Source organism: Mesoplodon bidens, assembly GCF_964165515.1.
Source record: "Mesoplodon bidens genome assembly, chromosome: 3".
NCBI lineage: Eukaryota > Metazoa > Chordata > Mammalia > Artiodactyla > Ziphiidae > Mesoplodon > Mesoplodon bidens.
This window is the reverse complement of record NC_138178.1, coordinates 113,610,139-113,622,782: the sequence shown is the minus strand read 5'-3', so window position 1 is coordinate 113,622,782 and position 12,644 is coordinate 113,610,139. Positions and strand designations below refer to the sequence as shown.

The 12,644-nt window shown below is 41.2% G+C and overlaps 1 protein-coding gene across 12 annotated transcripts in view; it reads right to left on the bottom strand.

Annotated features, from left to right (window-relative positions):
• Positions 1-12,644, bottom strand: part of NPAS3 (neuronal PAS domain protein 3) — a gene marked incomplete at its 5' end in the record, with an annotated part of 867,843 nt that overhangs the window by 288,525 nt on the left and 566,674 nt on the right. The window lies entirely within an intron of this gene.

The window sequence follows — 12,644 nt, the reverse complement described above, 5'->3', positions numbered from 1 at the left end:
AGCAAACTCTGTAAAGGGCCAGAGAATAAACATTTCAGGCTCCGTGTTTTACATTATCTGTTCAGCTACTCAACTCTACTATTGTGGCACAAAAGCAGCATGTAAAATACTCAAATGAATGGGTGTGGCTGCATTCCAACAAACTGTATTTGTTTGTGGCAACAAGTGGCAGGCTGGATTTGGCTGGTGGGGCCTGTAGGTTACTGACCCTGATCTAACCGAAGGCTCATTAATGATTGCTATCAATAAGAGTTTTAGTACCGAGGTCTGGGAATTATTTTATACACATACATGCATGTATATTTATTTGTGTTCGTATAAATATTAGCCAATTGAAAAAAATTCTTATAGTAATGCCGCTCTGATTCATTTTCATTCCATGTATTTTCCCGACTGAAGGGAATGGGATGAAGCTGTAGCCAGAGTGCTGGGAATTGCAATGTAGCCCTGGATATAACCTGGGGGTATGTGGTGGGCATGGCAGTAGCCATCTTGTCTATGTGTGTGTGTGTCTGTGCACATGTGCACAAACATGCATGTTACGGCTGAAAAAATACAACAATAACTGGTCTGATGGAGCCAAAACTAAACTAAAAATAAAGGGATCTGGGTCTTTGTCACTGATTCTCTGTGTAATCTTGGGCAAGTCATGATCTCTGAACCTCAATTTCTTCTTTATAAATTGGAATTGGACTAAATAGGAAGTCCCGTTTAGCCCGATATCTCTAATTCTAAAATAATATGCAAAAGGATATAACTGTTGGCACTTAATATATTCTACAGTATTTCTTACAGATGATTTAGGAAACTGAATTGAGTCAACTATAACTGTCATGATTTTAATTGGATTACAAATGACTTTAATGGGTAATTTATCCAGTACTTTATAATAATCATATAATTAAATAATCACAGGTACATCAGTTCAATCTGATAGGTTCTCATGATAGAGTACCAAGTTTTCAGTATAAGGCACAATGAGTTTTTTTCATCTTTTGACAGTTTTATTTCATGGTATAATCTCTTTATTTCATATTACATTTCCAAAATTAATCTGTAAAATTTTGCGAACTTTCTTGATGAGATTAGGTAAAATCAATTCTTTTTAACTTCTCAGGAGATTTTGTTTCCTAATCGATTTACTTATGCTTTTTAAGGGGAGAATATTCACTGAGGGACAGGACATAACCAATTTGGGCATCAAAGTACTCTCAGTAAAGTTCACGTATCCAAATCAATTTAATTGTGAAGCAGTTACGACTGGCACGACCCTTAGTTATGACTCAGATAAACTCACTCAGCAGAGAGTCTGGAAACTTGGAGAGTGCACTGTTTATCTGCTTGAGAGGGACAAGAGGTTGGATCTGCCGACAGAGAGGTGAGGGACAAGCAGCCCTGTCCACAGGCAGCTCCGTTGACAAGGCACTATTCCTTCCACTGGAGCTTACCTCTGTACACCTTCCCGCTGACCTGAAGCCCGTTGTTAATTTAATTCTGAGCATCTCCTGAGTAGAAGCAGACAATAATGCAGACACCGACAAAACTGGGCTGCAATGGTGTACGTGAACCACCATCCAACAGGGATTATGCTGAGACCACCAAACTCATTTCACTCGTGACCTAATCATATCTCCAACTGCCCCCCTGTGGATATGAATTTATTAGAATGAAGAATTCTTAAATAATTACTCTTGCCTGGGACACATGCTCTTCAGCAAGCCTGGGCAAGCTGGACTTCTCCTCCAACTGGTTCCACCCACCCACCCCTCCCCAATCCTTCTTTTCTTCCCCCATGGGAAAAAAAAGCACATTCACTGTGGCTAGTAAAAAGAGTGTGTGATTTTTCATAACAAGTCCAGTAAAAATCAAGAATCTGAGCGTTTTCTTTGTCAGTCAACTCGGCAGCAAATGCTAGGAGACAAGAAGGAAAGAACCACTTGCCCATTCAGCTCCAACCTGTACTCAGATCTTCATTCATAAGAACATAATCCTTCCTACTCCCTTGGAAAGCGGCAGAGTTTAGTGGAAATAGGACAGACTGGAGTGATGCAAAGACCTGGTTTTTAATCCTGGCCTCACCACTTCTTAGCTGTGTGAACTTGGGCAAGTTACCTGACCTCCCTAAGCTGCAGTTCTTCATTTGCAGAATGAGGATAATGATAGCACTAATAGCATTATATAATTATAGTACCAACGCCTATTGTACTCATAGGGCAGTTGTGACAATTAAAAGAGAACAGATCGGGCTTCCCTGGTGGCGCAGTGGTTGAGAGTCCGCCTGCCGATGCAGGGAACGCGGGTTCTTGCCCCGGTCTGGAAAGATCCCACATGCCGCGGAGCGGCTGGGCCCGTGAGCCATGGCTGCTGAGCCTGTGCGTCCGGAGCCTGTGCTCCGCAACGGGAAAGGCCACAACAGTGAGAGGCCCGCATACCGCAAAAAAAAAAAAAAAAAAAGTCCACATGCCGAAACTAAGACCCGATGCAGCCAAAATAAATAAATAAATATTAAAAAAAAAAGAGAGAGAGAACAGATCACACCAAGTGCTGAGTACAGTGCCTGGCACATAAGTACTTAAATACCAGCTTGTATTATCATGTTGTTATTGTTCGTTTGAAACCTTACAGTAGAGCCCTAATTTGTTGGCAAGCAGGGTATCTCAGATAGTTCAATCTGTAGTGCTCACTAGGTACTCATTTGAATCTGAACAACCCTAAGGTCTCATGATCTTAGCTCATGAATATTGAAATGAAAAAAATATTTATCCATTTCATGTTAAACCTGATGACAAGTATACTTACCTAAGTCTAGGCACTACATGGCTGGATGTCCTCCGACCCTTCTGCCAGTGGTTGAATGGGGCCTAATTCCTCCTTTTCAAAGCTCTACCATCTACCCCACAGAAAGGCAGTTGTGCTAGGGAGACTGGCTTTCTAACCCTTTAACTGAAGCTAAAACATCTTTGTGCCGGAGAGAGAGCACCAAAATTACAAACACACTGAGGTAACAACTTCCTTTTCATAAGAACTCACTTTGAAATTAATTTTCAAAACCTTCTAAAGTTAGAAACGGCATTTGAAAAAATATATGGTCATATAAAGAGCACTAGACTGTTTTTTTTCCTCTCTTCTGGAAAATAAAGACACTACATTGAACATGCTTTAAGGTCAGTGCCATCTTTGTAATTCTATAAGAATATCTAAATAGCTACATAAATAGTTTCATGTATATGTGAAATAAATTCCTGGCCCGCTATAGAAAATACAGGCTGTTTGTTTCTGACCTTGCCACAGAAGAAACCAGAAGTTCTCCTACAGAGAGAGAAATACTCCTTCGCACACGCAGAGACACACTGGAATGTGCAAACCCCACATCAAAATGCTGGTAGAGTTCATAACTCAAATTTCTTTATCCTGTAGCTGCTCAGGGACCCCATTAAATTGTTTTCCACAAGTGCCATGAGGTTTGAACCATTTGTTATAACATTTGAGTCATTTATAAGATATCTTGATCCGACAAATCTGTAAGTAGCTGTCTAAAGTAAAATACGTGACTAATGGCAGCTTCATCTCTCTTCAGATCAAAGCGGGGAACACTGTGGAGTCCTACAAAACTTTTCTAGGGTGTTGAGAGGATTTCTTCACTTCTGTGTGCTAGCAGGAAAATACCACGTTTGTGTTCCAGACTATACTGACCTCCCTGGAAAAAAGATGCTCTACACATTTGATGTGAAAAACTATTTACAAACTCATGGAGCCAACCAGCTTGGATCCAAGATTAAAAATTTGCATGGTATTAGAAATGGTATAGGCAAAGAAGCACACGTTAACATAGAAAATAAAAAGTTCGGCCTAGGTTTTCATGAAGCTCGTGTTGTTCACTTACTACAGAAGCGTTTTCTGTCACATTGGTAACAAGAGAGGGTAATAAAAAAAAGTGGAAGACCGGTAAAAAAAAATTCACCCCTAAAAGAGTGGTGCTACTCAACTCATGCTGGATGGACCAGCAGCCTGAGAATAAACTGGAAGTTTGATCAGCCACACGCCAGACCTACAGGAATCAGAATATCTGAATGTGCGCCCCAGTGAGAGGGTTTTAACAAGCCCTCCAGGTGATTCTGATGCATGCTAAAGCTTGGGAGCACTGAAGTAGAATACGACAAGAGCAAAGAACACTTGCTAGCACAGTAACACACTATAGACCAAAAAATTGGTTCTTTTCAACTCCTGCTAACAAAGCATGCTTCCATCTCTTAGACTCTTCTTCAGTTCAGGTGCTTCATTTATTCCCTCCGGGGTTCTCAGTAGAGTTCACTGGCTACCAGTGAGCGGGACTCTGTTCATTTTAACCAAGTCTTTATCCATCACTTTTTTTTTTTAATGCACAAGGAATTGGTGGCTATCATCTCTCCACCAAAAATGCTATAACAACGTGCCGAAGAATCATGCCCAAAACGTCACCAAACACACATTTCAAAGTAGAGATTTTCATGGTATTTTATGTCATTTGATCTTCTTTAGAAATGTGTCCTTTTTCTTATTGATTAAATTGCAGTTTTTCTAAAGCAGCTCGTAATTGAATTATCCAGTGAGACATGCCGAAAGGGATCAAAAGTGATGGAAATAAAAATAGGAAGTTGTATAATTCGTAATACAAATTATTTGTTGCTGAGATTTTAATCAAATCAAACAGAGCAGTAGAATAACAGGTGATTAAATTACATGGAGAGATAATGCATTGGATTTAAAGACTCTGATGCTTCTTGGTAAAGTCTGTTTAATTCACAACTGTGCCAACTGCACCTCCCCTTGGAGACACGGCTCTCAGAGGGTTCACCCTACTCAGGGGCCCTAAACACTGTGCTGAATATTTTCTTCTTGAAGAAAAACAACACTCACAAAATAAAGGAACTATACACTCAGCACAGATATGAGAAACAAAACAACACAAAAACCCTCAGAATTATTGGAGATACTCCACCTAAGGAAGGGCTCGGGTAAGAGCTCAAAGCCGCTACCTATGCTAAGTGACCACTGAAAAACATAATAGAAAAAAAAAAAGGGTGTTGAATGTATTGGTAAAGAAGGACACACAAACTGTCAATCAACTGCTTGAAGGGCCACCTTTTGCCTTATAATTTTCTAAAGACCTAATTAATTCTCCAACAAACCCCCATCATGCATTGATGTTCTCCTTAGAGGGGACTGGTGGTCATTTCCCAGGAAGCCCAGGTTATATAAAGAGTCAATCTAAGAATGTTGTACACACTAAACCCCCAAAGCTTAAAATCTCCCAATGTGCAGAAAATGCAAATTCCTCTTTTCTCACTCATGGCTTTCAGAAAGACAAGAACATTAACACCTTGCCCAAGTATTATTTCGAGAAAATGAATTCCTTATGACATAATACTGTTAGTTATGGCTACAGGAATCGCATGTTTTTTCAAAGTTATTGTTGATACCTGGGTGAAGCCAGTCCTCCCCACCCCTCCCTGGGAGCTGGAAGTGATTTAATTTGTCGCTCTGGGGAGAAGGAGGGAACTTTTGACTACTGAACTTTCCAGACAACCTCTGAATCACAGTGGCGACTGTGAAAGCATCAGTGAGAAATAGAAGACTTGAATTCCTTTCCTGGGGTCTGGTTCTGATGGATGTGGCTGCCCCTAAAGTGTGGTGGAGACAAGGTGTAAGCAAACACGTTTTAGGGCACAGATTTTGAAAATTGAGTACCACTGTCCCACCTGCTGTGCTTCATTTCAGAATCCACAGCCATCATTAGCAGAGAACAAACTGCTTTTCCAACTGCACAGCCCATTGTATTGCTGCAGCTCACGCTGGAAATTGCAAAACGCTTATGGAGGAGCATGTCCTGAGAGCTCTCTCACTCAGACCCTTCTGATTTTTATTAGCCTGGGGCGTGCTGGGGGAGGGGAAAGGAAAAATGTGTACACACATAGGTTCAAGCTCTAAAAGCTTTGGAGAGCAGACCTTAGATCTGATGCTATGTTTTCCATTTAAAAAATCTATGTACACTGACGACTCAGGAATCACAACAACTCTTTAAGTTGAATCTGTCACAAAGGAGACTCTAACGAAAGTCAAAAGCATAGACAGACAGTCTCTAACCCTGTCTCCTTGACTCAGGGCGTCCTGAGGATCCGAGAGTAGTCCTGTCCTCGTGGCAGCCACAGTTGTGTGACCTGGCCAGTGCGCTGCAGACCAGTGGTGTGAACTGGCACGCCTTCCTTCCAAGTACCTAGTAAATTTGGAGAGGCCCAGATGAATCCCCCCTCCTCCTCAAGGTCTCCCCGACTGAGCGGAATCTCCACCTTCAGTCATCCTAGTCTAAACCTCCAGACCACAAAACCCCACAACTGAGCACTTAAGTATACAGTCATTTTGAGCATAAAGGGACTGAAAGAGAGAGTTGCAGAGGACAGAGAGATGAAAAGGATGATTCAGGCCTTAGTTCTGTCTGCCTCAAACGCGCGTTGGATGGGGGTCGGGGCAAGTTATGTAAGGTCCCTGGGCACTCAGTTTTTTCATTTGTATAATGGAAAGAGTGAGGAAAGACAAGAGTAAGCCAAATGTGTGCCCAAGTCCCTTGCAGTTCTGAGATTCTCTTCTCTTCCTGCCCTTGTATACTCTCGGGGGAAATCAGGAGGGAAGCGGGGAGGGTCAATATAAGGGTAGGGGATTAAAAAAAAAGGGGTTATTATGGGATTATATGAAGTCACACATGTGAAACTTTTGAAAGCAAAGCACTATAGAATTTAAAGACTTTCATTCAATAAAAAAAAAAGTTTAAAAAGTAACAAATAAAAACAAAGAAGTCACGAACATAAGGTGATTTGCCAAGAGAGAGCACAAGGCAATATATGATCAAGAGAATCAATAATAGGGCTTCCCTGGTGGCGCAGTGGCTGAGGGTCCGCCTGCCGATGCAGGGGACATAGGTTCGTGCCCCGGTCCGGGAAGATCCCACATGCCACGGAGCGGCTGGGCCCGTGAGCCATGGCCGCTGAGCCTGCGCGTCCGGAGCGTGTGCTCCGCAACGGGAGAGGCCACAGCAGTGAGAGGCCCGTGTACCGCAAAAAAAAAAAAAAAAAAGAATCAATAATAACAATAATAATGCCAATAACACCATCCCCTTAAGACTTCTGAATCCTTCCACTTACACAAAGGACATAGTCTCAGTTAAAAAATAAGGTCGAATAAACTTTTAAGGTTAAACTGAGCTAAACCACACTTTTCCTGGAAGGACAAACAGCCCACCAGCCTCTCAATCAGTAAAATAACTCTTACAGCACGAGCAGGATGCCATCCGCCCATACTCAGAGGTCACTGTGACAGAGACACAGGGCAGGGAAGTCTCCCGTTGGCCTGACAAGGGATCAGGGCCTGGGATGAGAGTGACGCAGCCTCGTCAGAACAATGGTTGTGGTTTCAGATCCCCCGGCTCACCAAGTCCTCTGACCCCATCTAGATGGGAATGTTTTCTTCTCTCCGCTGAGCCATAGTTAAGGGAAGCCTAGGAAATTGTGTGGGTCATGAAAACAATCAAATGAACCTTAAAAGAGATCATATCCGCTCTCGCTTGGGCAGTAGGAGTGTTACATCGTCCTCCTATTCGTGGCTTTAAGCAGCCTCTCTGTTTACTGATCCCTCTGAGGATACAGGAGGATGGCAGCCAGCCAGTCGGTTCTGTAGTCGGTGTGTGTGCAGCTTCCCGGACACTGAGAAGTTGCCCCAGAGTTATTTGCACTTTGCAGTAAAAGGGAAGGATCCTTTCTGGAGGCTTTTGGATTTACATGGTGTAAAACAACAGCGCATTGAATCAACTTGGCTTCAGCTGGCTAGCCCTCCTCAAACTCACCTCTTCTTCCTCACTTTAACCCTACGACCCTTTTTAGCCATGACTTTACTCTTTCCAGTTCTGGGGGGAAATCCCGGCCTCACCTCTGCAGGCACTTGGTAATGTATCTGGAAGTGATGATTTGTCACGTAATTGTAAGGACAGCTATGATTTTGTTCTGAATTAAATAGCAAGCACTGTGTGTAGCTGGCTCCTCTGCCCAAACAAACTGCTTGTAAATTTTATTCTGCTCCTTTGGCTGCGACGGTTTCTCGGCTGGTTTTGCCATAACATGGGAAACCTGGAAACCCAAGTGCAGGCTGCTCCTTCCTGGAGGAACAATGACAATATTATACGCTGTGGAGACTAGGGGACTGAATGAAACGTTAGCAAACTTTTCCATGGCAAGCTGAGTCCTCTAATGGAAAAGCCCCTTGGTGGCAGCTTCAGCCTCCCAGAGTCCTGATGGGGGTCGGGGCACAGTGAGAGAGAGGTTTAGTCTTTAAAATGACAGAGACCCTGACACACACAGACAATGGAAACTAATTATACATCGCAATCAGAAAAGTGTGCCTGTGTATATGTAAACCACAAACAGCTAAAGAGAAAGCACCAAAAAAAAAAAAAAAAAAAATTCCAGACTCAAAACTAGAAGCAAAAAAGAATAGTAAAATCACAGAAATATTATCTTGAAGTAAATCTTGATATTTACTAGACAAAGAAGGTTAATGAGAAAAATTTGCAAAAGAGAACTGGATAGCTGGAACTCTGTAAAATTGGAAAGAAATTCCATGTTCCGTGGTTGAAGTATAGTCCAGAATGGGGAAGAATAGGTTAAAATTGAACTGGAATTCCATTTGAAGACGGACAACTACAAGGACTCTTACTACTGGTTAGATAATAAAAAGAATAATCTGTCCATCCTTAGGAAGAAACCACGCTGTGAGCAATTCAGGGAATAGAATAAGGGGAGGGGGTGGCCATCCTTAGGATCAAAAAGACTAAAGATATTAAGCAGGTTCCATTGGCCAGAAATGAACAGACAGAAAATGCTCAAGGTTTATTTATACTTCCTTCCATGCCCAGTTCTTTTAAGTCCCACACAAGATGGCAGTCTAAGGTATTTCTTTCTATTTGGTCACAAATAGATATTAGAGAAATGTAAAGGAAAACAGCAGCAAATTCTATGACAAGACATTTTTCCCCTACTAACTTCTCTCCAGTAACCAAAGCATTGCACCCTACACTTACATTCTCCATTTGGGCTAACATCCCAAATGCACGAGAAATATTCTTACACTTTTGGGTGTGGGAATGGGTGGTAATGCAACACACTTACTCAACTTCCACAGAACGAACATCATAGTCCCTAATAGACATTATTAGGCCCACAGCAGTTCATGGGCTGAGGTAGAGATGGCTCTTTAATTTCTCAGAGAGCAAAATAATTTATTTTGTGATTTGAGTGTACTGTTGATCTCCTTTAGCCTGATTAGACTCTAAAAGCTAATAGGTTCAAAATGCTCAACAGTGATCTTGGGAAAGGTCACAATTGAATGGGAGGAACTTTTCAAAGTTAGCAACACAGGAAATATGAACTTCTGGGGTATAAAGTAAAAGAAAATAGAGAACATACAGGTTCTACTTCAAGTATAGGAATAGAGTAGAAACTGTCTCCCTACACAGTAACCCTGTAGTAAACTACCTAAATCCGTTTTTTTCCCCTTGTGATAGGATAGTCAATAAGTATTTGATGATTATTACAATAATAAGATAAAGGGTTAACTGGATCATAGCCTGTGGCTTCCGGATGCCCACCACACACTGATATTGTCCATAAAGATAGCCTTTAAGCATATTAACACACAGTCTGTAGATTTATTTTATTTAGTAGAAGAGAGTTGGAATGGAAAATTTTCACACTATAATGTTATAACGAGCATGTTATTTGTTAACATTTAGTAGAGAGTGTTTGGTATTGTAAAGACAAACAAACAAAAAAACCCCTAAATCATCATACATTTAATTGCGAAATATAAAGGAGTCTTCTTTTTAGTCCTTCAATTTAATCACCTTGACGGTATCTTCCACTTATGTATAGGATTGCAGACTGCATAAAGTTATTCATATGCGTGTATATACACACACACCACAAACATACACACAGTCTTATACGGAAAGATATCTCCTGCTTCTGCAATTAGCATTTATTCATTCAACAAACAAATATTTACTGAATACCTACAACGTGCCAGGTTCTGCTGTAGGTTCGGGGGACAGAGCAACAAACAATACAGGCAAAACCCCTGCCCTCGCGAAGCTTGTATCGGGTGAGGAAAGACAGACAATAAATAAGTGTACAGCATTTCAGGCAATAAGGGTTATGGTGAAAAATAAAGCAGAGTAAGGAGGAAGATAGGAAGTGGCAGGGCAGCAGGTAAGAGGGTGGGGTTGCTCTTTATACTGGGTGCCCAGGGAAGGCTTCTTATAAGATGCCATTTGATCAAAGGGTACAAAGAAGAAAGAGCCCGTAGATTTGGGCATGGAAGAAGCACTTTGACAGAGAGAAAGGTAATGGACAAGCCCTGAAGAAGGGCGAGCTTGGCGTGTTCACCCAGCAAGGAGGTCGGTGAGCCAGAGAAGGTGGACAGGGAGAAGTGGTGGGCAATGAAGTCGAAGAGACAGCCCGGGCATGGACAGGAGAGGTTGCTCATGAAGAATCGTGGAGGCCACTGGACATCAGGGTATTTGACTGCATTGTGTATTGTGTTCACCTGTGTATCTCTGACAGTAAAGGGGTACAAAATACACTTTCTAATTTGGAAATACCTGTTGCTTCCTGTTTTGAATAAATAAATAAATAAACCAGACAAATCTACATGATTTGAGTATGGCTCAGTTATTTATTTATTTATTTTTGCGGTACGCGGGCCTCTCACCCCTGTGGCCTCTCCCGTTGCAGAGCACAGGCTCTGGACGCGCAGGCCCAGCGGCCATGGTTCATGGGCCCAGCCGCTCCGCGGCATGTGGGATCTTCCCGGACCGGAGCACGAACCTGTGTCCCCTGCATTGGCAGGCGGACTCTCAACCACTGCGCCACCAGGGAAGCGCTGGCTCAGTTATTTTTAATTTAATTTGTGGTATCTAATTTTTAACCCACCCACCAAAACTCCATTTGTGACAAGGGAGTACAGATGGGCTACTGAGGGAGATGGAAATTAATCCCAGTTCTGCTGAAAGGCCTTTTAATAACTCATATGTTATTTTACCTCATGTGAATTTCTAGCAAGTGGGCTTTCTTCAAAATTTTCTGAGGAGCATATCTGTAGGGTATCAAAACAGAAATTGCTAAAGTTGGAATGAAGAAACTTGTTTTTTTTCTTAGAGAGTATACAACTTTTTTCCACTTTTCCCCATTAAATATTCAACCATCAATTTAGGACCTACTACGTGGCTATCATATTTATACTGAGCTACCAATTTTAATTGTAAGTTATAGTCTTAAATGTTAAAATACATTAATTCTCTAGAGTCAATAATTTACTGGCCAATTTGTGTTTCTGTTATTAATAAGTTTTTTATCAAAAGTACTGAGAATGCTCTGACGATGATACCTGATAGCTGCTTGTGCATAGTAACTTGGTATTCTTGCCAAACTCCCAAATTTATATTGAAAGCAAATATTTGTCTAAAATATATATATTTTTTATTTTGGAGAGAAACAAATTATTGGCTTGTTTTTCCATATGTTCTCTCCTTCATTTGGAACATTTTCTTCCACCACAGTTTCTGCCTAATTCCAAACTGCCCCTGTATTTGTCAGTTCCTTCCAAGTTTGGGTTATTGAGTGTTTCTTCCCAAAGGACCCCATGACACACTGGTCTTCTGCTATTGTAATACTAATTGTAGTTGCCCATTTACTTGTCAGTAACTCCCCCAAAGACTGTAAGCACCACTACTGCAGGAGCTGTCATTATTTCCCTGATGACCAGAAAAGTTGCCAACTCATAGTAGGCGTGGAATAAATATTTGTTTAAATCAGCACTTCAGGATGCAACTCAATATGAAAATACATGAATTCCTAGAATCCTCAAGTCTAACAATTTAATTCATTTAATTCTACTGCAAAAGGGCTATTACCCTTTAAAATGGACAGCCAATTTAAAATGCTACATAGGGTCTCTTAGAGAATTTCCATCCCATATGCCAAGGAAGCTAAGTAAACCAGTTTGTTCTGCATATGATTAGATATATAAAAGTCTTGGGAATCACATTTCTTAAAGCTCATGCCAGCTTTTATTGTTGGTAGTTTTGAAAATGCATTACACATTCTATGGTATTTGCGAAGTCTTTGAAGCACATGCAACATAAAAATCTCCTGCCAGGCACAATAACACACAACATAAGAAAAAAAAAGGCCTGGCAATATAAATTAGTCCACAGAGGAATTCAAGATGGTAGCCTTCTTAGCTCTCTCCCCAAAAAGATTAGATCCAAGGTATTAGCACACTACTAAGCTTTTCCATATTTTCTGCATGGAAATGTTTGGAAGCCATGTTTGACACCCTATGTGGTATAGGTAACAGCAATTATAGTTTTGGACTGAGATTTATTTTTGCAACCGTGGAATAATATCTGGATAACATAACATCTAAATAACACTGTTGTGCATGGGACCTTATGCAAAAATGTTTAGGTATCCTTTCTACCAACCAGCTTATAGCAGAGGAATTAGTCCTTTCCTATTGAGTCATGAATGTCTACTTGTACATGAACATAAATTCTCCCTCTA